Source organism: Ochotona princeps, chromosome 28 (genome assembly GCF_030435755.1).
Source record: "Ochotona princeps isolate mOchPri1 chromosome 28, mOchPri1.hap1, whole genome shotgun sequence".
Classification (NCBI taxonomy): Eukaryota; Metazoa; Chordata; class Mammalia; order Lagomorpha; family Ochotonidae; genus Ochotona; species Ochotona princeps.
In genome coordinates, this window is record NC_080859.1 from 25766229 (window position 1) to 25793016 (window position 26788).

At 50.4% G+C, this 26788-nt stretch overlaps 1 pseudogene; it reads left to right on the forward strand.

Moving 5' to 3' along the window:
* The first annotated feature begins 496 nt into the window (after nt 1–496).
* Nucleotides 497–26605, forward strand: LOC131478173 (splicing regulator ARVCF-like; annotated as a pseudogene).
* The last annotated feature ends 183 nt before the right edge of the window (nt 26606–26788 follow it).

Consider the following 26788-nt stretch of genomic DNA (forward strand, 5'->3'; position numbering starts at 1 on the left):
TTTGGACTTGGTAGGGACAAGCAGCAGACCTAAACATTAGTTCTTCATAAATTAACCTCCTTAAACTCTTGATATGTGATGCCCTTGGTTTCCCCATATTTGTGTCTGAAGATTGCTTCTTTTGGTATGTTTTAACGTAGAGTATTACAGTTTTTTGTTAATAAGTCTCTGCAACCGCTCTCCTGAGACTCGTTTACCTATAGACTTCTCCGTGCTTTATTTCTCAAGCAGGCATCCTGTTGGACAAGTGATCAACTTATTTTTTTAGATCTTTTACCTCTCCATAATACATAGGTATGTTGCACACACACAGTTTGAATCTATCTAATTTAATTGGTACATGCTTTTAGGGTGCAACCACAACAAGTGTGCCTTTTTCAGGAACCACCATTGGTGATTTAACAAATCTCAGGCATGGGGCTCCTCCCAAAAGATTCTGATTTCTTCAAACTTTTTGAAGACTGAGATCAGCTCGGGGATCCCAGATATTGTTCCAATGACATTAGATCCTGTGAGGAAGGATCTGGGCATCGTCCTTCCCATGCGGGAGATCCAAAAGGAAGTGGACGACCTCAGAGTTCTTGGCCTACAAGGTCAGTCCAAATCCCCGTGGTCTCCTTGGCAGTTGGGATATAGCCCTTCCATCCAAACAAAGTCAACCTGAGTATAGTACATTAACGTGGATATTCTTATAAGTGTTTCATGTTTAAAAACTAGTGGAAGATGGGTGTGGTTCATGGAGACAGATATTAACAAGGGATATACTAGTAAAATGAGACAGGACAGTATAGGTAACCTTTGTATTACTGCTTCACATTTTTACTGCAAATTTAGAAGTAAAGTGAAAACACATGTTAAAAATAAATATATAAATGCCAGTGAATAAATATTTTGAAAAGACAAAAATTGGCTGGCTTTGTATTTTACCTATAGCTTGCTACCTAACACTCTGAAAAGTTCTACTTTAGCTATATTCATTTTTGCCAAAAAATGTTTCTATGTATAGTTTATGCTATCTTTCTTTATTCTCGTTTTGTTCCTGCATTTTTCCTGATTGCATAATTCAATTGTGCCATCTTTAAGCCTATCGACCATTTTTTAATAATTATTTTTATTTTTGATGACTTTTACATAATTGATTAGGGTGATAAGGGTCAACGGCTACAAGAAGTGGATGAAACATGTTTCCACATATCTTTTCTTCTTTCCTTGTATGTAGGGGAAGGGAGGAGACAAGGAGAATAGCCACACCCAGTCTCCCAAATGCCTCTGTACCCTGGAGTGGGGGACAGCCACCAGAAACTACCCCAAGGTCCCCAATGCGGGCACTCTCTAACGGTCATGCTCAACAGGTTTTGATAGTTGAATAGTTTCGAATTACTGCCGATATTGTCACTCCAAGTATGATGAAACCTATTCAGAATCCACCAGTTGGCATATTCCCACTTAGAGTCTCCATTGGCCCAGATAGTCACTGCCAACACTTTGCTATGGTAGTTGATCAATTTCTTCTGTCCTCTGTCCTCTGTTGTGGCACAATGTGTTCTCTGCAGACTACAATGAACTGCCATGTCCTCCATGTACACTGAGATATGCTGTCCAGTGTTCCATGTAATCACTGAGCAGGCCCAACTCTGACACATGCATTCCATGGCCAGATCATAGAAATGACTATCACCTCCATGGTTGGGTTCTGAGTCCAGCAATTCAGTTGGGGGAATCCCCATAGAAACTTCTTCTGAGTTGATCCCAGAGCTGATTCTCATGAGTGTTTTATCCAAGACACAATCCAGCACAGTCCAACACCAAAATAGGCTTAAGTACACACTGGTGGTTGCAATTGCTGTGTCAGTTCTGTCTCCATCCTGTGTTTCATACAAACCAATGAGTGTTGCAGCCCAGCCAGATCCTGCCCACTACACATCTGGCTTTCATGCAAACAAGTCAGAATGACCTGCATTAACCCCCACAAGGCCCACCCTCTGTCCTGGATCCCATGCTTGCCAGTTCGTACAGCAGACTAGACCAGTCTGTCCCACAGCCCATTCAGTTCTCATACATGTCAATGGGCATTGAAGTCTAGTTCAGCCCAACCAGCCCCACTCTCCAGCCCTCAAACATCTACCAGTGGGTGCCACTCTCTGTCTAGCCAGGCCTGCCTCGGTCTTGTTTCTCATGCTCACCAGTTGCAGTGACAACCCAAGAGTGAGGTGCCCACTGTATCCTTCCTGGGCCCACCACCATTCCCATATCTTGCACTCTCCAGGTGGTTCTGCGGTTTAACTTGACAGAATTTGCCCCTTGTGCCAATATCTGCCAGTTGATGCTGTGACAAAGCCCTACCAATCCACACCCACTTTGAATTATGCATGCTTCAGTAGGAACAGTCAATCCAGCTTGACTTTCCCCTGATCCAGCTCACATGAGAACAACTGCTGTTGTAACTCTGCTCAGCCTGGTCTGCATTCAACATGCACCAAATGTATGCCAGTGGGTACCATTACCTGGCCTGGTCAGGGCTGCTCCCTATTGTGGTTCTTGCACTCACCTGTAGGGATTATATCCCAAGAGAGTAGTTCCTGAAGCTCCTCCATCAGAACCTCTCCCAATGTCAGATCTCATACCCATTGGTGGGTCCATGGGACAGTCCTACCTACTTATTCTACCAATTGTCCTAACAGGAACATTAGCATTTCCTGACTGGCCTTCACCCATTATGGTTTTTACTATAGGATGCTACAGCCCAGCCAAGCCTGGTCCACAACCAGACACAGATCACACATGGCTCAGCAGGGGCAGAGACCCAGCCCAGCCTATGCTACGCCTACCTTGGTTCTTAGGAGCACCATTGGCTGGGAGATTCAGATACCTGCTGGGGCACTGAAGGGTCTACTAACCTTCAGAGAGCCTGAGCGAAGGCAAACCCTAGGCTCCCGTGCTGCTGGGGACCTGTAGGCGAGTTCTGCCCAGCCCCTATGCTAATTGGGGTGTCAGGTTCTCACACAGTTTCAGTTTCCAGAGAATTCTGCTGGGGAAGGTGGAGCACAAGCCGGATCAGGCTCTGTGTGACTCTCTGAGGAAGCCAGTTCTTCGGGGCCCTTTATCCTAGCTGTCCCTGCCTCGCTGGAATCCTATGAGTCCCCGAGTCACCAGCACTGGTGCAAAGACACTTCCAAGGCAGGTCCCGCCCGAGGATGGTCAGCCTGGAGCCTGGGGCAAATTCGCCTCTTGGTCGCTAGAAACTCCCGGGGGGGGGGGTGGTACGAGCAGATCGGGCTGAGGAAGGAGCCCCTAGTTCACACTCCACTGAAGCCTCTGTCCCTCCTGCAGATTATTGCTGTTGCTTGTGGGGATATTCACAAAAGGCAAACTGTCCAGCTCGTTCTGCCTCCTCTGGGTCGGCTGGGTTTCCCACTTGTGCTTCCCCTGCCTGGGGCGACTCACCACATTTGGAGTGGGTCACTGTGTTCCCTGCTTTCTTTCTCTGGATTCCTTCCAAGTTACACGATTCTTCCTGGTTGCTCCATGTTCAGGAAGATTTGCCTCAGCTAGCTGAGCCAGCATAGTAGGCACGGCGAATGTCCGAGCAAAAAGCACCGACACACGGAGACCATGATCATGTTACAAGTGTTGGGAGCCGTCTTCCCAAAGCCTCTTTATTACCATATTATATCCTCTTCCCCCCAAGCCCATTAACAGGACAATAGGACGCCAATGAGTCTGCAAAGGCCAGGTGCTACTGTTGTAGGCACGATTCCTGAGTGCTCAGCTAAAGGAATGTAAATCAACTCCTCAGTCCACAACAGATTCCCTCTTCTGTATTAAAGCAGACTTGAATGCGCCTGTCTTAGGTTGTGGACTCTCAGGTTTTCAGCCTTACCCGTCATCGGGAATCTCCGTAGCATGACAGAGCCCCTGTCTTAGGTGGGTCCATTCCCGGTCCATCTTACCCGTCACTGGCTGCTATTCAATGCGTTGTCTGCTGCAGCTGCTCAAACAATACTTGAGCAGGCTGGCAACCCTGTTCCATGGCTAGGAGTGAATATCAGCTCAGTAGCAATGAGCAAACAGTAGTTCCCGGGCTTGGGAAAACAAAGCACTACACAGGTGAAACATACATAAAAGGCACATTGGGAGAAAAGAGGCCATGATCTTAGGAGTAACTTAGCTCAATAACAATGAGCAGACAGCAGTTCCCAGGCTTGGGAAAACATTTTGCACTTGCACAGATGATACACCAGAAATGCATACAATACAACAGAAAGGCATACAATGGGGTACAGGAGGCCTAGACCAAATCTAACAGCATCTGCTATTTCTTTTCCAGGAAACCAACCCGCAGTCACAGCGTAAGCATGCCCACCTGCTCATGTTCATCAGTAAAGTCCTTTGTTCCATAACTCTGGCAGTTTGTTCTGTGACCTTGTTCACTGTCACCACGGTAGCTGGTCGTGGCGGATGTTGATGTACTGGCTATGATGGTCGCCGTTATGCCAAAGTCTCTTTTATTCTTTATCAGGCCAACATAAGCCTCTCCATCAGTCCCCATAGGCACAGGCAGGATTCAGGGCAGCTGCAGGATAATAACAGAATCACAATTGCCATTCCAGCATACTGTCAGGGTGTACTGGAACTTGGTGTCATTCCTTTCAGAGGCATCTCCTGTACTTAAGAGAGAAGCATAGGGATAACACAAACAAACACAAGCTTCAAATTCAATGAGCTAAGGTTCACTCACAAGAGCGAGTCCTCAAGATCCTCTGCCATAGTGGCGGGAGGAAAAACAAGAGAGAAAAGCCTGTGTTCGTGGTGGGAAGACCATTTTTTAAAGTTTCCTCTCAAAGCTTTTTCTCCAAAAACAAAGAAAATTCCTGGTATCCAAGGTACCTGGCCTTGGGACAAAAGGCCAGAAAGGTGTCACTGGCCAACTTTTTTGGTCCCTTTCAAATGATAAAGAGGCCAATCTGAAGCCCTCCCCCTAAACAATGGCTGGAGACAGAAATGGGCTGAGGCTTCAGGTGGGGAATAGATATGTAAATGTCACCCTTGTCTGTTGGGGAAGTAAGTACCTCATAAGATAAGCATTTGTCCTGGGACAGACATGCTCTGGTGAATCCAAGACGAGGTGGGGAAAATATAAACAAAACAAAAGAAGTTCCAAATCAAAGCATGGATGGATATTTAGAAAGGCTCAATACTTCCTCCCCCATCCCACATGGCTCTCAGAGAACAAAGTCCAAAGCCACCGATAAACTTTGGCTTTGCCATCAGTCAGGGAACACGCTGCAGAACAGCAAAAATACTGTTATACTTATGTAATACATAAAGGCTTGTCCCGTCTATCTTCCAACTCAAATGCCATCATCTTGGCCAGTATCCGAGCTTTCACAAGACTCAGCAGCAGAAGCTTGCCGGACAAGCCTCTCAGGAATCCACCTCGGACCATTTTCATTTTCTGGGAAAACACAAACTGATCGGGCCCGGCGGCGTGGCCTAGCGGCTAAAGTCCTCGCCTTGAACGCCCCAGGATCCCATATGGGCGCCGGTTCTAATCCCGGCAGCTCCACTTCCCATCCAGCTCCCTGCTTGTGGCCTGGGAAAGCAGCCGAGGACGGCCCAAGGCTTTGGGACCCTGCACCAGCGTGGGAGACGTGGAAGAGGCTCCTGGTTCCCTGCTTCGGATCGGCGCGCACCAGCCGTTGCGGCTCACTTGGGGAGTGAAACAATGGACGGAAGATCTTCCTCTCTGTCTCTCCTCCTCTCCGTATATCCAGCTTTCCAATAACAATAAAAATCTTTAAAACAAACAAACAAACAAACAAACAAAAACACAAACTGATTCTCGCCCCCAAATGAGGACGGGATCTGGGCCTAGCCACTTACCAGTCAAGGGGTCCTTCCACATAACATAACCCTTCTGCTTCTGAGACGGATTCCAATGACGATCTGCAGCAGACTGTCCTTCAGCATCCAATGTTAGAAAATTTAAAATAAATAATACAAGATTCAAATGATCTCGGGGAGTGCTATATTCCCCCTTTTTGGTTTTAATAAGGTAATCCTTAATAGTACGGTTGGCACGTTCCACAATACTTTGTCCTTGAGGATTATAAGGAATACCTGTAATTAGTTGTATATGGTGGGAGGCAGCAAAATCATGAAACTTGCTGCTAGTATAGCAAGGACCATTATCAGTTTTGATAACTTTAGGAGTTCCCAAGATGGAAAAACATGCATAGCAATGGGCTAGAGTATGTCTGACTTGTTCTCCTGTTTGAGGAGTAGCTAAAATAAATCCAGAACAAGTATCGATAGTGACATGCACATACTTTAGTGTCCCAAACTCTGGGATGTGTGTCATGTCCATTTGCCAGACATGATTGGGCAACAGTCCTCGGGGATTAACACCATAATGAGGAACAGGCAAAAACTGAGGGCACCATTGCTTCACGATGGTTCTGGCTTGTTCCTTAGTCAGACTAAAGTGCAAACAAAGCGTGTTAGAATTCAAGTGAAATCTAGCATGTGCCTTTTGAGCTTCTTCAAGAGCTGAGGCCACTAATTTGGTGGCTGAATCTGCAGCCGCATTTCCTGAAGTCAAGGGCCCAGGTAAACCTGTATGGGCTCGAATATGAGTCACAAAGAATTTATCTTTGCGGGCCCAAATACAGGCCTGAATTTTAGCAAATAGAGATGCTGCTGTAGAGTGGGAAGAAATTTGGCCCACAGTCTCCAGCACAGGAATGGAAAGGGCAACATATCCACTATCAGAATACAAATTAAAGGGCAGCTCCGTTTGCAGCTTTGTGGAAGATCTGGTAGTGGCTCAGCTCAGACTCGGTAGCAGGCTCCAGTCTCTCAGCCTCAGGTCTTCCCCAAATGAATCAACAGGAGTCAAATTTCGATGCAAACACACAAGTGTGGTTTATTCCAACTCAAGTTTTGGCCTCCAACTGTCACCGATGCAAAGGTCCTTGGTTAAAAGAGCCTGGAGGTAGAAAATCACAGGATTCTTATACAATTCAGGGGAATTCCACAGTCACACTTATGATTGGTTAACTATATCTCAGCCAGTCAGAATTGTAACTATCAATCCCTCATTTACATAGTCTTATCTCTTCAGAGAGACCTTGCCTTAAGGTCACCTTGCCTTAAGGTCACCCAGGTTAACCAGATGGAGTCTCTTAAGTTAATTGGAATTCTGAGGTCTTTCATTCTTTTTCAAAGGAGAGACAGAAAGATATTCTACCTGGGTGTTTTTCTTCAGGCCATGGAGCTGAAATAACTGGTGGCTTCCTTTCATGGGATCCAGGGCCTGGAACTTGCAATGGGGGTTGTTGGAAAGGGTTTGGAAACTCATGCATGTATTTGGGTCCCAGGCTAGTACATGTACCAGAGGACCAGGTCTGGAGTCCAGTGCATGAGCTTGGATCCTGGTGGGCAGACAGAGATCCAGGCCAGCATGCCACCCAACTGGAAGATGGAGCTTGGCAAGCCCATGCACTTCCAGGTATGGGGACTGTGGATTTCTCAGGGAAAGAGTTATAGGGATGTTTGGGAAGAAAACTGTTGATGGAATACTTTACAAGTGAGCATGGCTTCTGGGAGACTTCCACCAATAAGGCCACTGTATTTGCGGGTAAGTGAGGGGGCTGAGAATGGGCAGTTCTGAGGAGGGTACTGGAGGACCCTTTTGGGTCAGACCAGTGCAGCTGTCCATGCATGTCCACCTACCACTACCACTATCAATGGTTGCACATAAAGCTAGGGCTGGAGGGCCTGCCTGGCAGGGCTTGACCACAGTACCTGCCCGTGAGTGTTGGAGCATGGGGTGGAACACATTAGGTTGGACCATGACTCTAACCAGCACACGAGAAAACAGGTTATGTGGGGGATATGTGGGCTCATCCCTGTGGGACTGCAATACCTGCTGGTTTATATGAGAACGGGAGATGGTGATGGTTCAAATTAGGCATGACCATGGAACTCAACACTTATGGGTATTGTGATTGCGAACAACCTGGGTTGGTTCAGGCTGCACCACCTGTACGCACACACAGGAATAGGGTGTGAGGCAGACTGGGCTGCAATATCCATCAGTGCACACGAAGGCTGTGACTAGCAGGTAGACTCCACTGGGAAAGGGCCTTGCACATGATGGTATGTGCGAGATCTGGGTCTGGGAATGGACCTGGTGGGGAAACTCCTCAGGTGGGCTATATCTCCTTCTGATGAGCATGAGATTTGGGGCTGAATGTGGGCCAGACCAGGTCAAGGATCCTGCATTTGTTCGTAGATATGTGGGTTGGTTTGGGGAGCAGACCAGGCGAGGCAAGATGAAACTGTAGCACACAGTGGTATTTGTGGGAGCCAGGGTTGTGGGAGGGTAACCATGCCATACAAGACTATCACACCTACCAGTCTGCATGAAAGCTAGAGGTCGGGGCAGGCTGGACAGGTCTAGGCTACAGCATCTGCCAGTGACAGCTGGGGTGGGGGCAGGCTGGTCAGGTCATAGCATCTCATGGCAAAGACAGGGGTTAGGCCATGGCAGGGTGGATTGAAGAAATCACTGGCATACGTGAAGACCTGTGGCTAGGAGCAGGCTGTGTTGGGAGCTGAGGGGACACCTTGGCTGGGCTTCAATTCCTGCTTGTGAGCATGAAGGCTGGGGTAGAGTGGTGAACTGGGCTGGACATGGCTTTAGGATCCCTTGACATGGATGTGGATTGGCTCTGGGTGTGCCAGAATGAGCTAGGCTTCAGCACCTGCTAGTGATTGCAAGAGCCAGGGTGAATGTAGGACAGGCTAGAATAGATCTCAGCACTTGCTAACCCACATGAGAGCTGGGTCTGGGAGTGGGCCAGGCATGGCTAGGTTGTAGCACACAATGGTAAGAGCAGGAATGGGTATACACCAGTTTGGCAGGGCCACTGTAGTTGCCAGGACAGGCTAGGCCAAGATCTCACCAGTGTGTGTGACATCTGTGACTAGGAGGTGGCCTGATAGAGAAGCTTGGGGAACTCCTCTGTTAGGATGCAGTCCCTGCTTGTGAGTGCAACAACTGAGCCTAGACCAGGCCAGGTTATCATACCTGCTAATACATATATACATGTAGGCCAGGCTGAGCATTTTATAGCATTCACTGGCAGATGTGAGAACCAGGACAGGGTGCAGGAGAGGTTGGGTTGGGCCACAACACCAGTCAGTTCACATTAGTGCTATGACTGGGAGCTGGTTGGGCTGGACTATACTGTAGCACCCACCAGTAGGAGCTGGATTTGGGGACAGGCAGAGCTGAGGGAGGATGCAGCATCCACTGGCAAATGATGAGGTGAGGTAGACTATGTCAGGATGGGCCATGGCACCCACCAGCACACACAACACTCTGGGAAAGGGGAAAGCCCAGTAGGGGCCTTCAGAGGAATTTATGCTGGTCAATACTCCTGCTGGTGAGTATGAGAGCTGGGACTGGGGGCAGATCAGGGTGAGTAGGACTACAACACCCATCAGTCTGCATATAGCCGGGTTAGAGGGAGAGCCAGGCTGGGTTTAATGACTGTATCTACTGGTACATACATCAGCCATAGTAAATGCAAACTGGCTGGGGTTTGAGGAACATTGCTGGGAAATGCTAGGACTGCTGGCAAGTTCTGTTAGGCTTGACTGCAGAACAAAGTGGAAAGTGGAAAGTGCAAGATCCGGGGCTGAGAGTGGACCTAGTAGAGAAACTGTGGGCATGCCTCTGCTGGGCTGCAGTTCCCACTGGTGAGCAGAAGAACTAGGGCTGGGAGTTGGCCTGACTGGACGAGGCAGTAGCACCCACTAGCATAAGTATGGGCTGGATAGTGGAGTCAGTTGGGCTGAGCTAGGCTGAGCTAGGCTGCAGTACCCATGGGTGTGTACGAGAGCTGAATGGGATGCGGGACAGACTAGACCAGTCTGCTGTACATTCTGGCATATGCAGGAACCAGGGCTGGTGGAAGGCCTGGTGGAGTTGATTATGCATTGCTCTGACTGGGCTGCATTTCCAGCTTATGTGCATGAGGTGAGTAGCACTGCGCTGGGCTATAGCATTCATTGGTTTGCATATGAGATGGGGCTGGAGACAGAACTGTCTAAGTGACTGCAACCACCATTGAGATGTGGGTGACAGACTAAGCCAGACCTCCTACTGGCTTCACACACAGGGTGTCTGGAGTCACCTCAGATGAGGTTTCTGTGGGGATCCCACGCAACTGAACCACTGGACTCAAAATCCAACCATAGGGTTAATTGCAGGAGTTGTGGTCTGACCATAGAGTGCAAATGTCAGAACTAGGCAACCTCAGTATCTGAAATCTGTGCAGTGGACAGCTTGCCAAAATGCATATGGAGCACACGACAGGTCACTGAGGCCTGAAGAGGACATTTAATACCATGGAGGGCAGAACAAAATGGACAACAGTCCTGGCCAACCTTCAACAGCAAGTATCTGGGAGACTGGAGACTCTGTGGTGGACTATGTTAGCCAATGGACTTTGGAAAAATTTCCTCAACCTTGGAGCAATGAAATCAATAGCATCTCAGAATTATCAAAGTCACTTAAGCAGTACCCTCAGAACATGCTTCACATCAGGGAGCCTGGGATGACATTGGGTGGATGTCCTCCCATCCCCAGGTGCTGATGTGGTTAGGATGCTTGCTATGGCTTCTCCCCTTCTAACCCTGTTTCCCCCAGACACAGGAAGAATAGAAAGGAAGATTGAAAGCAGTTGTTTCATCCACTTTCCCCCGTTCCTTGACTCTCCTCACCCTAGCTGGTGGTCCACATGGGCATACGTTCTTCTCAGCTATGTGAACATCATCATCATCAAAAAAGAGCAAAGAAAAAAATACATAAAAAGATCTTCCATTTGCTGTTTTACTTCCCAACTGGTTGCAACAAGCATAGCTAAGCCAGTCTGAAGCCAGAAGCCAGGAGCTTCTTCCTGGTCTCTCACAAGGATGCAGGGACCCAAGGTTTTGGGCCTTCCTCCGCTGCTTTCCTAGGCCATAAGTGGGAGCTAGATGGGACGTGGAGCAGCTGGGACACAAACTGGAACCCGTATGGGATTTTGGTACTTGCAATGGGAAGATTAGCCAATTGAATCATTGCACTTGGCCCTTATCATTTTGTGTTTAGGCCATGTGTTTAGCATGGCATATAGACAAGGTTTGCCTAACTATAAATTACAAACATCTCCTACAGTGGTGTTCTGGGAGTTTTTTACCTGGAATTTTTCCATCAATGCTTATGACTTATTTTATCTTATTAATCTATATAAATGACTCAGGTGTGTTAGCTTTTCTTCATTATGAAGAATGCCTGAGGCAGGCCATCAATACAAAGGGAAAAAGGTTATTTTGGCTGGCTAGGACCACCACTGTGTACCTGAGAAAACAGGGTGAGAATGAGCATTATTGCTTTGTTAAAGTTGATCTGATGGAGTAGTTCTCCACCCTTAAGCCAGTACAAAATTAGCTGAACATTTTAGATGGTGTTTTTCTTCAAACTGGAAAACCTCTTTTAATCTTGTTTGCTGAAGTTTAAAACCAGAAATGTACAGTGGGTTTTATTAAAAGCTTTTACCACATCTCTTGAGGCAATAGTTTTTTCTGGTGGAATCATTGTAATAAATAACATTAATTTATGGATGTTAACTTAGACTTTGTGTTTTGGAGATAAGCTCCATTTACTAAATGAGCTATTTTGAAACATTTTATTACAGCAACACATACACAATCACACACAAATGCCCATATCTAAAACATTTACCATTTTAACCATTTTAAATATTTAAGCAATTCAGTGACACGAGTCCAATTTAGTCTATTTACAATTTTCTGTATCTATTACTCCTATCTGGTTTCAGAACTTTTCCATCATCTGAAACAGAAACTGCATGTATTAAGTAACTTTGCCTTTTCTCATGATTAGTAATATAAGATGTCTTCTCATAGCTTTATTGTATATGTGTATTTCTTTATTGGTGAGTTGTCTATTTTAAATCCTTCACCTAATTTTCAATTATGTTTAATGCTACTATGGGTGAGTCACAACAGACCTTTATATGCTCTGAATATTAACTCCCTGGTGAAACATGTGATTTGCAAGTGCTTTCTCCTGCTCTGTGTGCCTGTTGGTAGTTGTAATGGTTGACTACATGGGTCAATGTGACTGGTTAATGGAGTGTCTAGACATTCCATCAAGCATTCTGCTGGGTGTGAGGTTATTTCTGGGTGAGACTTATAGTTGAACTAGCAGTTTGAGGAAAGAAGCCTGCTCTCTGTAACATGAATGAACCTCAATCAACAGAAAAAGTGAATGGAAAAGACTAAGAAAGATCTCTGTCTCATCTTGCAAGGTGCAGGCAGAAAAACTGATTCCAAACACTGAGAGGAACTAGGTACTCCAGAAGCCTGATGTAAGGTTAGATTACAAACACCAACCTCAAGGCAAGGAAGTCAAGAAAGTAGGAACTCCAGGACTAGTGAACCCTGTCTCTGGGCAATGATCAGGTAGCCCCTGCCTGCTCTGTATTCTAGAAAGGACACACACAAGAAGAGCTGCTCTGCTGCCAAACCCACGGTCGAACAGAAGAGGATTCTTGTTATTGCCACAGAGCCAGTGAAGAGGGACAAGAAAAGTGCTACACATGGCTGACCATAATGCCTAGAGATTGGCCTGCTGAAGGTGTTGAGCCATGGTGAGAGGAAGCTGCAGGCCAGCATCATCCCTCCTGGGGATTACAGAGACCAGAGGATGGGTCTGCTGGTACAGCCCAGCTGAGACAGGCAGCATGTGACCCCATCTGTATCCCATGTTCCTCTGCATAGAACCCAACTGTTATCATCTCTTCAATGCAAATGGATGTGTCACGGAGACATCTCCTCAATGCAAATGGATGCCAGTCATTCAGAAATCTCCAAACATCTCCTCAGTGTTTACCCTAGCAAGTGGCTTCAGATACCCATCAGGAAAGTCGGATCTGCGAAAGTCGGATCTGCGACAGAGCAACATGAGATTACAGTGCAGCACTAGGTTGATTCTAAAGCTGTGGGTTCAGATTTCACCAGAACCAAAGCTATTGCGTTGTTCTAGGGCTAGCTGTAGTTTAATTTTGTTCTAACAGATGGAATTTTCCTCACTCATTAGTTAGTATTTTAATCTTAATGAAAACCTAATGTATATGCAGCACAGTAGAAACTCCTACCCAGTTACCTTCACAAAGAAACTGAGAAAACTTTTTGGGCCCAGAGTCGGCCAGTTTTTGAAGTAGAATTTGAAGTATTGCCTCTCCTGGGTTTGATCCATTGGAATGGGAGTAGAATTACACCGCTGGGTGTCCTTGGCTTTCACCTTGTTGAGCAAATATCTTGACAGTTCAGCCTCCATAACTTTATGAGCCAATTCATAACTTTATGATCCAGTAGTAACTATTTTCCTGTCTCCGTCACTGCCTGCTTCTTTTTTTCCTCTCACTTTTCTCTCTCTCATTTTCTCTTTTCCCCCTCCATCCCTAACCTACTCCATTAATATTTCTAAGTGTCTTCAAAATTTGGAGAAAATGTGCATTATGGAACTCTACAAGAATATAAAAATTTCTTGCACCCAAATCAACTCATGCTAACTGGGTGTAATATGGCTGCACAAGATTAGTTTGAGACACTAAGGATAAGAGGACATCAGTTTGGAAAGAGCTCCGATCAGAGCAAAAAACGTTTTGCTGACTTCAAATTAAGATTTGTTAAATTGTAGATGGAACTTGAGTCACAGGAAGATGGTTATTGATGCTGATAGCACATTTATAAATGAGCAATGGGCTAGAGAAATTTAAACATTGCTTGAAACAAATGAAACAAATCACCACAACATATCAATACTTATGGGACACAATCAAGGCAGTGTTAAGACAAAAGTTCATCTCAACCAATGCTTATGTTAAGAAATTGGGCATGCGCCAAGTAAATGAGTGAACCTTACAGCAAAGCAATCCCAAGCGCAGTAGGAAAAAAGAACTAACCAAAAATAAGGGAGGAAACAAACCAAATGGAGACCGAAATAACAATACAGAAGACCAATGAATCAAAGAGCTGATTCTTTGAGAAAATCAACAAAAAGGACTCCCCACTAGCCCAACTAATCAAAAAACACAAGAGAGAAAATATGCATCAATAACATCAGAGACGAAAAAGGAAAAGTAACGAAACATACCTCAGACACACAGAGAATTATTGGGAGCTATTACAAGCAACTACAAGCCAACAAATCAGAAGACCTAGAAGAAAAAGTTTTTTGGACACATGCAATCTGCAAAAGTTGAATCAAGAAGTAATTAATAATCTAAGTAGACCTATAAAACGGACTGAAATTGAACCAGTAACTAATTAAAGCCCTCCCAACCAAGAAAAGTCCTGAACCAGATGGCTTCACTGCTGAATTCAACCAAAGGTTTCAAGAGCAAATTATCCCAATCCTCTACAAGCTTTTTCCAAACAATAGAAAGTGAGGTAATTCTTCCAAACTTTTTCTAGGAAGCCTGTATCACCTTGATACTAAAGCCAGATAGAGACAACAAAAGGAGAACTACCGACTGATTTCCCTGATGAATACAGGTGCAAACATCCTCAACAAAACACAGTCAACAGGATCCAACAGTACATCAAGCAGATCATTCACCCAGACCAGATGGGATTCATCCCATACATGCAGAAATGGTTTAACATTCACAAATCAATTAATATTATTCACCATATCAACAAATTGAAATACAAAAACCATATGATCATCTCAATAGATGCAGAGAAGGCATTTGATAAAACACAACACCACTTCATGCTGAAAGCCTTAAGATAGGTGTAAAAGGAACATTCTACAACACAATCAAAGCAATTTATGAATAACCCAAAGCCAGCATCATACTAAATGGGCAAAGGCTTGAATCCTTTCCACTAGCATCAGGAGCTAGACAAGCATGTCCATTCTCACCACTGCTTTTCAATAGAGTGTTGGAAGTCCTTACCAGAGCTTTTAGGCAAGAAAAATAAATTAAGGGAATTCAAGTTGGAAATGAGGAGTTTCTGTTTGCAGACATAATTCTCTACTTCGAAGTACCAAATATGTGGAAGACCTCTATGGTGAAAACTACAAAACAATTTTAAAAGAAATAGAAGACATCAAAAGATGAAGAACCTTACCCTGTTCCTAGATTGGCGTATTCAACATCATTAAAATGTTCATATTACCATATTCATAATCCCCACACATTCAATATGTTCATATTACCAACCACAAACCCAACAACATTCTTCTCAAAAATAGAAGGTGGAAAAGTTCATCTGGAAACACAAGAGAGCACCAATAGCCAAAGCTATCCTGAAGAATAAAAATCAAGCTGGAGCAAACACAATTTAGACCTCAGGACATACTACAGAGCAGTGATCATCAAAAGTCTCATCCTGGTACAGAAACAGAGAAGATCAATAGAACAGAATAGAAACACCAGAATGGAGACAACACATGTATAGCCAACTAATCTTTGATAAGAAATCTGGAAACAATCCAGGGAAAAATTCTGGTCACTTCAACAAATATTGTTGGGACAATTGGATAGTAGCCTGCGGAGGTAAGAAGCAAGACCCGCACCTGTCACCCTATACAAAAAATCAGCTCTAAATGGATCAAGGACCTAAATCTACACCCAGAACCTATCAGACTATTATAAGAAACGTAGGAAGCACTTGCCAAGATATAGGAAAGTGGACGACTTCTTGGAAAAGACACCAAAAGCCTAGGGAGTCAAAGCCAAAATAAACAAGTGGACTACATCAACTGAGAAGCTTCTATGCAGCAAAGGAAATAATACAGAAAAGAAGCAACCAACTGAATTGGAGAAAATATTTGCACACTACACAACTGGTAGGGGACTAAAATCCAGATTTTACAAAGAGCTTTAGAAACCCAGGAACAGTAAAACAAACAACCCAGTGAAGAAATGGGTGAAGAAAATGAACAGACATTTTTTTCAAAAGAACAGATTCAAATGAATAACAGACATATGAAAAGATGGTCAGGCTCCCTAGCCTCTAGAAAGATACAAATGGGACCCGGCGGCATGGCCTAGCGGCTAAAGTCCTCGCCTTGAACGCCCTGGGATCCCATATGGGCGCCGGTTCTAATCCTGGCAGCTCCACTTCCCACCCAGTTCCCTGCTTGTGACCTGGGAAAGCAGTCGAGGACGTCCCAAAGCTTTGGGACCCTGCACCCATGCAGGAGACCTGCAGAAAGTTCCTGGCTCCTGGCTTCAGATTGGCACAGCACCAGCCATTGTGTTCACTTGGGGAGTGAATCATCTGACGGAGGATCTCCCCCTCTGTCTCTCCTCCTCTCTGTTTATCTGACTTTGTAATAAAAGAAATAAATCTTTTTTTTTATAACAGAGAGAGATACAAATGAAAACACTTAAATAGCAGACTGATGGAATTGTAACTCCTTATGAAGAAATGTACTGTCATGACAATATGGGAAAAATGGATCGGGGGTGGAAATTGTGGGGAGGAGAATCCCGGACTAAACAGAATTGTATGAAAATTTCAAAAATTAAAATTAAAATTAAAAAAAAGTTTAAAAAGAAAACTACATTGAGATTCCAGATAACTTCAGTGAGTTTGGCGTACATTCAGAACTCTATGAATAACACCTGCTGGTGTGAATGTGGGGAGAATGTACCCTCCTTCACTGATGGCAAGAGTGTAGACGAGTGCAACCACTATGGAAATCAGTGTGGAGAGTGCTTAGAGAAATGCAAATAAACCTGCCATATGACCCAACTAACCCACTCCTAGGCCCCCACAACTGCCCAGGGGCTGCTCCCTGCCTGAGTACTTCTAGGCAGAGCTCTACAGACTGGATGAAGACACATGCAACCTGGCCAATGATGACGATGAGGGTGGCCTGGAGCTGGACCCCGACTATGGCACAGCCCCTCGGAGGAGGCCCGAGTGCAGGTGCGGGATGCGTGCCAGGTGAGCACCCTGGCCCTATCCCACCCACCCTGATGGCCAGCAATCACTGCCACCTCCTCCAGGAAGTCCGCGTTCTGCTCCCCCAGTGAAACTGCTCGTGTCGAGTTGGTTAGGCAGGCTTCCATATGATCTAACTTTGGCTCTCGTGAATGCAGGCACACAGGAGGGTGGGTGTTAGACTGAGCAGCCACCTGATGGCTTTGTAGCCAATGAAAGGCTCTGGGGTTCCTAGAGGCTCTGGGATTTCTCTTCCTGGAACCCAAGGACCCTGGGCCTTCCTCTCCTCGCCTCTGTGGAGCCCAAGTTTCTACACCTGCAGAGCAGGCCCCAGTGCCAGTCACCTGATCCCCCTCCTCCAAGCCCTCTTACCCTTCTTAGCTTTCTGGAAAGTGGCTGCAACCCACAGGGATCCCCTTAGAGCCTCAGTACCCTCAACGGGTGTTCCTCTTGGGAGAGCCTTATCTAGGTAGGATCATCTACTTCCCTTCCCCCAGTGCCGTTGCATCCTGGTGCCAGCTGGAGATGGGGGTGTTGCAGGAAGGGGAAGGGATCCAGGAGGCACTATAGGAGTGAGATAGTGACAGGTGGATTTAACTCCAACTCTGTCCTGATTGGTTCTTACCCAGACTGGCTTTTGTACTAGGAGCCAGGGTACAGTTGCCCCTGGCCCCGCCCTGCTCCATCAGAGAGCACCTGGTCCCCAGGAGTAGGTATAAGTAGGTTCATGGGCACCTGCCCACCTGCACAGGACCTACGCAGACATGGCAGAGGATGGCGCAGGTGGTGAGCTGCTGCTAGAGGAGTGGGTCCCGTTCCCTGCAGCGACCACACCCCTGGCCCAGCCCAAGCGGGGCAGACTCAGCAGCCTGGACCAGGTGGCACAATGCTCGCCCTCAGTGGACAGCACTGCAAGGAGCCACGCTGGTGGGACCTGAAGCTGCCTGAGGTGCTGGCCATGCTGCAGCATCCTGTGGACCCCGTGAAGGCCAACGCCGCTGCCTACCTGCAGCCTCTCCTGTGGCTGGGAAGTTGGCAACAATGCTGCCTTCCGGGATTGTAGTAGCATACCAGCCTTGGTGCGCCTGCTGTGGGCCACCCAGGACAATGAGGTCCCGCAGCTTGTCACTGGCAAGTGGCACCTGGCCACACCTGCGTGACCCCAACCCCACATTCCCTAGGAAGAGAGTGGAAAGAGTAGTGGTTTAGCCTGGGAGTGGGGAGGCAGTGGTGAACATCCTGGTGGCCAGGAGTGCGGGTTGCTACGACAGCTTAATCAGGTGGCAGGGTAAGAGAGGTCCCCCAGTCACAGCAGGGCACTGCATACCTCTTTCCTATGCTGCCCCAGTGGCATCACATGACCATCTCTATAAGGCCTTGGGGCCAGAAGACAGCAGGGAGCATCTGCCTTACCACCTCCCTGCCCCACTGCACCCAGTGCTCCTACCGTTCCTCACCCCCAAGCTGGAAGCTGCTGCTCAGTGCCCCTTGTCTCTCTGGCCTGGGTCAGGAGGGCCTCCAATGCCTCTCACAGTCTTCCTGATGCCAACCTGGGCACAAGGAAGGTGGCAGGTTCTGAGTGGCAGGGGGGCTCCCAGGAAGGGGGGGGACTTGGGTCGGCACACAGCCTGCCATCTGTGGCACCCAGAGGCACCCTCTGGAACCTGTGATCATACGAGCCCCTGAAGATGGTCATCATTGACCACGGCCTGCAGACCCTCACTCATGAGGTCATTCAGGCTGGCAGCATGAACCCAACGAAGACTCCAAGCCAAGGACGCTGAGTGGACAACCGTCTTCAAGAACACATTGGCTGCTTGAGGTGTGGGCAGTGCCAACCCACACCCTGCCCACCACCCTAGATGCCTGCTGTCCTTCCAGGCTATGTGTGGGGAGTACTCAGTGTTGTCAGGAATTCCTTGGACCACCTCTGACCCTTCCAATTTACCCCGGAAGCTGCCATCTCCCTGGGGGAGGTGCTAGTCTGTGGCAAAGTCCATTTTGGGGAAGAACACAAGCCCTCCAAGCAAGCCAGGGCTTGAGGGGGTGAGGCTGGAGAAAGCCCCCTGGTGGAGGCTGGGGACTCACCAGTTTGTCCTCCTCTCCATTGGGCCCCCAGGAATGTGGACTAAGACAGCACCAAGACCTGTTGAAGTCCCTGGCAGTGCTGGGGGCTAGTGGATGCACTCCTGCATGCCCTTCAATTGGCAGTGGGCAGGAGGGACACAGATACCAAGGTGGGCAGGACAGAGTGGGGATGGTCTCAAAACCTCCTGCTGAAGGTCTAGGAGCCAGCTGGTGCAGGAGCTGGAACTGAATCTGTCCAGGACAATGTAGAGAAGAATGGCTGTGTGGGTCTGCAGTGTTCTGAATATGCCCCCGCAGAAATGGCCATAGCCCCTCTCTGCCAAGTCTCACTCATCTGGATCTGCTCCCCATTCCCAGGCTTCCCAGGCAGGCTGCGGGCACACTGGCTAGGAGGGTGAGTGTTCCCAAGCCCTGAGGTCCCGCCTCACGCTCACCTCCCCTCTCTTGAACCCTCACAGTCAGTAGAGAACTACGTGTGCATCCTGTGGAACCTGTCGCACCATGTGCACAAGGAGGTGCCTGGAGCTGACAGGTACCAGGAAGCTGAGCCAGGGCCACCAGGCAGCACCGCTACGGGCTTCCAGCGACGGAGGTGGGATGATGCTTCCTTCTTCGGTGGAAAGAAGGCCAAAGGTGAGTGGGTGAGATAGGGTCCTGCCTGTACCAGACAGCACCGCTGCGGGCTTCCAGCAACGGAGGTGGGATGATGCTTCCTTCTTCGGTGGAAAGAAGGCCAAAGGTGAGTGGGTGAGATAGGGTCCTGCCTGGTTATAGCCCCATCCCTCCCATTTCCCAGATGGCAGGCCCTCCAGGGAGCCCAGATAGCAGGCAACTCAAGAGGCTGGAGGACTCTTAGCCAGGAGCCAGGAAGGGGGCAAACGGCCTACGGGGGAAGCCAGGGTGTGAGTTCCAGCCCTGCCCCTATGCAGTGTAGGCCACAGGTGTGGAGGGGGTGGAGGGCAAGGAAGGGCAGAGGAGGAGGACAGGAGGGAGAGTCCGCGATGGGCCCTACCTGTGCTCCCCTCTGGGGAAGGTGTCGCAGGCCTGTCACCTGGCAGAGTACCCCTGGACATGTCCTGTCTTCCTGCCCTGACTTCTGGCCACCACCCCCCAGGCAGCAGCTACTGCTGCAGAGCCTGTTTGCACCTCTGAGCCCTAGCTTTCCCTGGGGTGTTCAGTGTTGCTCCCCGCCACCCTGACCCCAGGGTGTGCGGTGGAGACATAGGGGACACTGGGAGGGTCCCCCACTGAGGCAGCTCTCCTCTCTCCTTTGCTTCCTGTGGCCACCCAGAGGACTGGTTCCATCAAGGTAAGTGACATCTGTGTGTCTGCATGGTCCCTGCCCTCAGCCAGGCTAGAGGGCTCACACTATCACTGACAACTGCAGGGCAGTGAGTACCCAGGAAAGCCACTCAGCCCCCGTCCCCAACTCCCAGGCCCAACACCCTGGCTGCCATCTCCATGCCAACTGGTTGAAGACACACACACACACACACACACACACACACACACACACACACAGGGGCAGAAATGCATTCCCCCACCCGGCAGCTTGGTGAGAGGCCAGCCCAAGGGGCTGCTCCTGCAACCTCGGACTCTAATACATAAGGAAGGCTGGGTCAGCACCGAGAGGGGGCACGTGCAGGGCCCCAGAGATGTCTGATGGCTCCACCAGGAGGCCCCGTGTCTATCTAAATTAAGCTCTGCTCCCTTCTGGGGGAGTTAGGAGCTGTGGCTTGGGTGCCTGGAGGTGGAGGGCTGGGTGCCTGCCAGGAGGGAGCATTCCGCTTGCTCACCAAGTTGTATTCCTGTTTTTCTGTTTATACCCGTTGCTGTCCTGCCCACATGCAGCTGCCCAGGAACCCTAAGGAGTCACATGATGTGCCTCTCAGCATGTGATGCGGGCGCCACAGGCCCTAGGCCTCCTCATGGCTACCACTGCCTTGTCCTCTGGTCCACCTGTCCGCGTGGCACCAGATGGCTGTAAGCAGTGCCTGCCTCCAGATGTGGAGTGCTCTCTGGGGTCTCTGGGCAGGAGAGACCCATCCTGGCATGCTTCTGCCCACCCCACCCCAACCCCAGCCCAGGGTCTACCTCACCTCTAGCCATCCTTCTCTTCTAGGGAAGAATGATGGTGAGACAGACCAGAACTTTGACACACTGGATCTGCCCAAGCGGACAGAAGCCGCCAAAGGTGAGCCAGTGCTGCAGCAAAACCAGTGCCACTGCAGTGGGCCCCAGCTCTATAGGCGATCACAGATGTGAGGTTCCTGAGAGGTCCTTGAGGACCTATGCAGAGTCAGGATCAATGCCATGGGTCAGTTGATTGGGGGTTGCTGGGGAGATAAGTCCTAGAGGGCAGCAGACAGCAGGTGAGAGGTGGGGCTGAAGGACAGTCACCTGGGCTGGGAAGGAGGGGGTGCGGTGCGGCCAGACCCAGGAATGCAGATGGGCTGGGGGCCCTGGGGGTGGGGCGCGGGCGTGGGTGCATCCCCCACCTGTTGAGTTCCTGTGGCTGTGTGCTGTCTACTCAGATCCTGCCTGCCTGAGAAGCTTCCCAGTGGGTGGAGGTGGCCAAGCGACCCCAGTCATTGGGGGAAACAGGGAGTCTAGGGGAAAGGGGTACATCACAGGTAGAGAGGAAGACAGCTTCCTGAGACAGGACAGGCAGGTGTGGAGGGCCGCCTTGGAAGCTCTGCGTGTGCACCATGTGGAGTGCCAGCTGTGGAGGAACCAGGAAGGCGGGCCCAATTGCTAGGGGCGTGGCCCTGGTTGTTCAGTTCTGGCTAGGTAGTGGTGGAGGCAGTCCCTACTTGCATTGCACTCTCAGTTCTTTAGGGATGGAAGGATAGTGGGTCCTGTTGCTAGCAGCTGTGGCTGGTGAGACCCCGCCTCCTGAGTTGGCAAATTTGTTGCCCAGTTCTTCAGTAAGGAGAATCAAAAGAAGGAATAACTTTACCCAAACTGTGACCTCCTGACTGGAGCCTGTTTGCCCCTCTGTGAAATGGGAGCGCTTTGTCCCTGGGGGTGGCCAGAACAAGTGATTCCATTGATAATAAACATTCCGTGTTCCACATGCGTCCCTGACTCTCCCTGTCCACTGGAGCGCCCAATAGGGCATGGGCTGATGGGTGAGGGAGGAGGTCCTGGAGTGACTGCGAACAGCAGGTGCTCTGTGCATGCCCAAACTTTGAGCTGCTGTACCAGCCCGAGGTGGTACGGTTCTACGGTTCTACCTTTTCCTCCTCATGGAGAGCTGAAATTTCGATACCCTGGAGGCAGCCGCAGGAGCCCTGTAGAACCTCAGCGCCGGCAATTGGATGGTGAGATGGGAGGCCTACCCTGGGCACTGCGCAGGCTCAGGACCCCACCGCTGGGCAATAGCAGGAAGGAGGAATGGCCCTTGAACTGCGGGCATGGGGACTACAGTACAACCCAGCTGGTGGGGACAGCCGGGGTTGGGGAGCAAGTCTGCGCTAAGCATTCATCCCCCAACCGCTGCAGTGGGCCCTCTACATCTACACCAAGGTGCACAAGGAGAGCAGGCTCCAGGTGCTGGTGGAGCTGCTGCAAGTCTGAGACGGACAAGGTGGTGCAGGCTGTGGCCAATGCACTGTGGAACCTCTTGCTGGACCGGCACAACAAAGACCTCAATGGTGAGAGGAGCCAGGCAGGCCGGGACGCACAGGGGAGGGGGAGCAGTGGAAGATGGGTGGTTCTGGAGCTCTCCTGGCAGCGTGATGTTCTGGGGCCCTCCTGGCGCTGGCCCTCATCCACCTCCGCGCCACAGGAATGCAATTTTTCCTGTAGCTGCAGGGCAGAGGGGTGTCCTAACACCTGTCTTTGCCTCATGCCTGCCTAGGGAGCTATGCCATGGCAGAGATGGTGCGAAACCTGAGGAATGCACAAGCTGTCCCGCACGCCTGGAGGAAGACACGGTGTTGGCCGTGTTCAGCACCATCTAGATTGTGTCCGACAGTCTGGACAATTGGCGATGGCTCCTACAGGCTCGCGGTGTGCCCTCTTCCCTGGCAGGTGCACAGCATAGACAGGGCTAGCTGGCAGGTGGGCAGGGCTCTGGGCAGGTTAACAGGTGGATGGGATTTTGGGCGGGGCCTGGTGAAGTAGGCGTGGCTAGTGGTCACAGACCCCATCCCAGGCCCACCACAGCCAATGGGTGGGCGAGGAGAAGGCGGCTTCGCACCTGCTGGAGACCCTGTGGAGCTACAAGGACCTGAGTGGGGCCCTGCAGAAGGACGGCTGGACCAAGGCGCGCTTCCAAGTGCGGGCTGCCCTCCCCTCTGCCGTCTCAAGTCCCAGCTGCAGGAGAAGGTGATGCAAGCTCACCCCAGGGTTGTCTCTACCCTGTGCTTTCTCAGTCTTACAGCAACCACAAAGGTGCCTAAGGGAGCGTAGAGTCCCGGGGGCTTCGATGACAGCACACTGCCATTGGTGGTCAAAGTCCAGGGTGCATGAGGCTGACAGGTGGTGAGCTGGTATAGAAGAAAGACTCTGCGTGGCTGGGGGCCTGGATCACTGCTCCCTGGGGATTCTTGGTCACATGCCGCCTGTTTAGGTGCCACTGCAGGGGTGGGGGTGATGCATTGCTGATGGGCAGAGGCCAGGCAGGGGTGATAAGAAGTGGGCAGCAAAGGATGTCCATCCCGTCTTGGCAGCCCACAGCTCACGCATGCTCTCACCCTTGCAGCCAGCAAGAAGGCAGGTAGCTGGGAAGTGATTCCTCTGGACACACTTGGCCCACTGGGTGAGTGCAGGTGCTGTGCGGCTTGTGGGAAGAAGGGTGGGCAGGTGGGATGGGTCGTGGAAAGGAGGGCAGGCAGATGGGAGGCCCTAAGCTGATGCTGGGAAGGCCTGCTGGCTGGACGATCGATGTCCAGTCACAGCCCTACCCCATTTAGGGGTCGGTGGGAGTGTCAACAGCAGGTGCTGGCATGCTCCTACAGTGCCACTCCTTAGTCCTCTCCTCTGCTGTCCCCAGACGGCTGCTACACCACTTGTACCACAGGGAACACAGGGCCTGGGGTACTGACCCAATGGGGTCAGCCTCCAAAAAGAAGTCATTGAAAGTAAGTAATGATTGGCTGCCAGGGAAGGGGCTGGGAGCACCCTCCTCTCCTCAAAAGCATCCAGTTGCAGTCCTGAAGTCCTGAGCCCTGGGCCATTGGGGGCCAGGGAGCACAGTTGAGCTGTCCACCCTTGCTGGGAAGGAGAGCAGGGTCTGGGCTCTGCATGTGTGTGCTAGGCGAGGCCCACCACCTGCCCCCTGCCAGTTCTCCTGGCTTCACGCACAGACCAGTGCACCCGCCAGCTCCGACCAGCTTGGCTCCTCCCTTGGCACTGTGGTAGTGGACACATCCTCAGGCCCATCCCCCAAACTCCCCCCACTAACCTAACTGCTGTGTTCTGCCTCTTAACCCTGCTGCGCTCCAGCCTGCCCACTCACCCACCCGCTGTGCCTGCGTGCCTGCTGCAGCCCAACCCCAGCAGGAAGGTTCCTCCTCCCAGGCCCAGCAGGCAGGCGGTCAGGCTGGTGGACTCCATGGGGGACACTAAGCCTCAGCCTGTTGACTCCTGTGTCCAGCTTGCATGCCTGGTATGTTGTTCTCTGCCCTGGCAGTTCGTCCCACTTGCCCCTTCCTCCTCTGGCTGGGAGCTTCTCGAAATAATTGCTGCTGGCTGCTCTCCCTGTGTGCCCCCGGCAGCACCACTGCTCACTCACCCACACACAAATTTGGCTCAGGGAAGGCCACACCTGGGGCTAAGGGCATGGATCAAGCTGGAAGGGTTCCCCATACACCTGCCAGCTCTGGGCCTGAGGCCCCTGAGGGTCAACCCATACCACCCATGGACCAAGCTGCATCCATCCGGTGTCTCCATTGGTCCCTGGAAGCCAAGCTTGCTTGCCCGCTGTCATGCCCTGTCACTCTCCCAGCCCTGCACACACCTGCAGCTGCAATGCCCTCCTCCCTCTGCCTCTCCCTCCATAGGGCCTGGGCCCAGCCATGGGTTCCTAGGGACTAGATCTCCAGCAACTGGGCTGACCTGAGCAACACCAGCCATGGAGCTTGGAGCCTCCTGGCATCAGGGAGACACCCCCTCCCGCCACGCCACATCCCTGCTTCCCTGCATCACCTGCCCACCCAACTCCCTGACCTGGTGCTGTGTTCCAAAGAGCCACAAGGAAGGGAGCAGGAGAGCAGGCCACCTTAGGAAGGTGAGCCAGGTGGGGCGCAGGAGGCATGTTGGGGTCAAGCGGGAGAGTTGCCCAACGTGTGTGCATGTATATGTTTGCGTGTGTGTGCCTGTGCTTGCGTGCACAGTGTCCCGGGTGGGAGGGGCAGCAGGACTGGCATGGGGGCAGAGCCTGGCAGGGGCCAAAGCTCAGGGAGAGGAGCTGAACTCCAGAGGGGCTGCCCTGGGTGGGGACCCAACACTGCAGGGAAGTCAGACCAAGGGGGCAGGTCTGGCTGGTTTGTTTCCAGTGGAGTGGTGTGGAGGAGCCCTCCTGCCACCCAGGTGTCCGCCTCCCTGGAACCTCTAGGAGTGCCTTCCGGGGCTGGCTTTGGGGTGGCGGCAGGGACTGCTGCTGTTCGATGCCCACTGTTTATGACTATGGAAACAGAAGTAACATTATAACACTAAAGATGAGCATTTAAATGAAACCAACATAAGACTATTCCTACACATCTACATTTTGTGAGAAAATACAAGTTTTTTTTAGAAAAGACCAACACAGCAACTTCAGGCTTCTGTCTCTTGTGGGTTGCTGGCTCCTGTCTGGGCTCTGAAGGCTGGGTGGTGGATGGGATGGCCACACCCACACGCAGGACTGCACCTGCTGTGCCCCACACTGATCCACACTGGGGTCGGTAGCTGTGGCCTCAATCCCAGACTTGGTGTAGCCACAGGTAGGCCCAAGCTTGGACAGGGTTACTCTCTGGGGCTAGTCTGGAAACTAGGTCCTTGTTAAGACTTTGGGGCACAGCAGATTTGGCTGACCACGTGTGTGACAGGTAGGTAATGGGGTCAGGAAGACCTGGTGGACAAGATGGGTTTGAGGGGTCAGAGGAGTTTGGTTACCCACCAGCTGGGCCTCCGGGTCAGGAGGAACCATTTTACCCTAGCACCTGCTAGGGGGCTGGCCATGAAGGCTGGCTTACTGCCTGCCTCGCTTGGGCTTCCTGGGTGGACAGTTGTGCCTAGTGGTGGTGGGGAAGGAAGGGGCTTCAGGTTCCCCTGATCAGGCCACTAGCAATACCCAGGTTCAGGTGGGCTGACCAGGAGTGGCCAGCCAAGGGCCCACCCGGGATATCCAGCACCCAGAAGAGGCAGCAAAAGGGGTGGGATTGCAGCAAGGGAGGCTGAGAAGACTGGGACTAGGCCGCTGTCCTCTACTGAAATATTAGATTTTTCATTTCCACAGTATGCAGTTCGTGTCCAAGGTGATTGCTGATGCCTGGACTGAGTAAAGAGGTTAGAGCTCATTGTGTCAGAGGTGCAGACAGGGCTGGAAAGTGGAGCTGTGGCTGAGGCACTCTGCTGCCACCTGCTGTTAAGAAGCTGGAGGACTTGGGGACAAGGCAAGGTTGCTAGGTGCCCAAAGCTAGAGCCTGGGGAGGCAGCTGTGGCCAGGGCC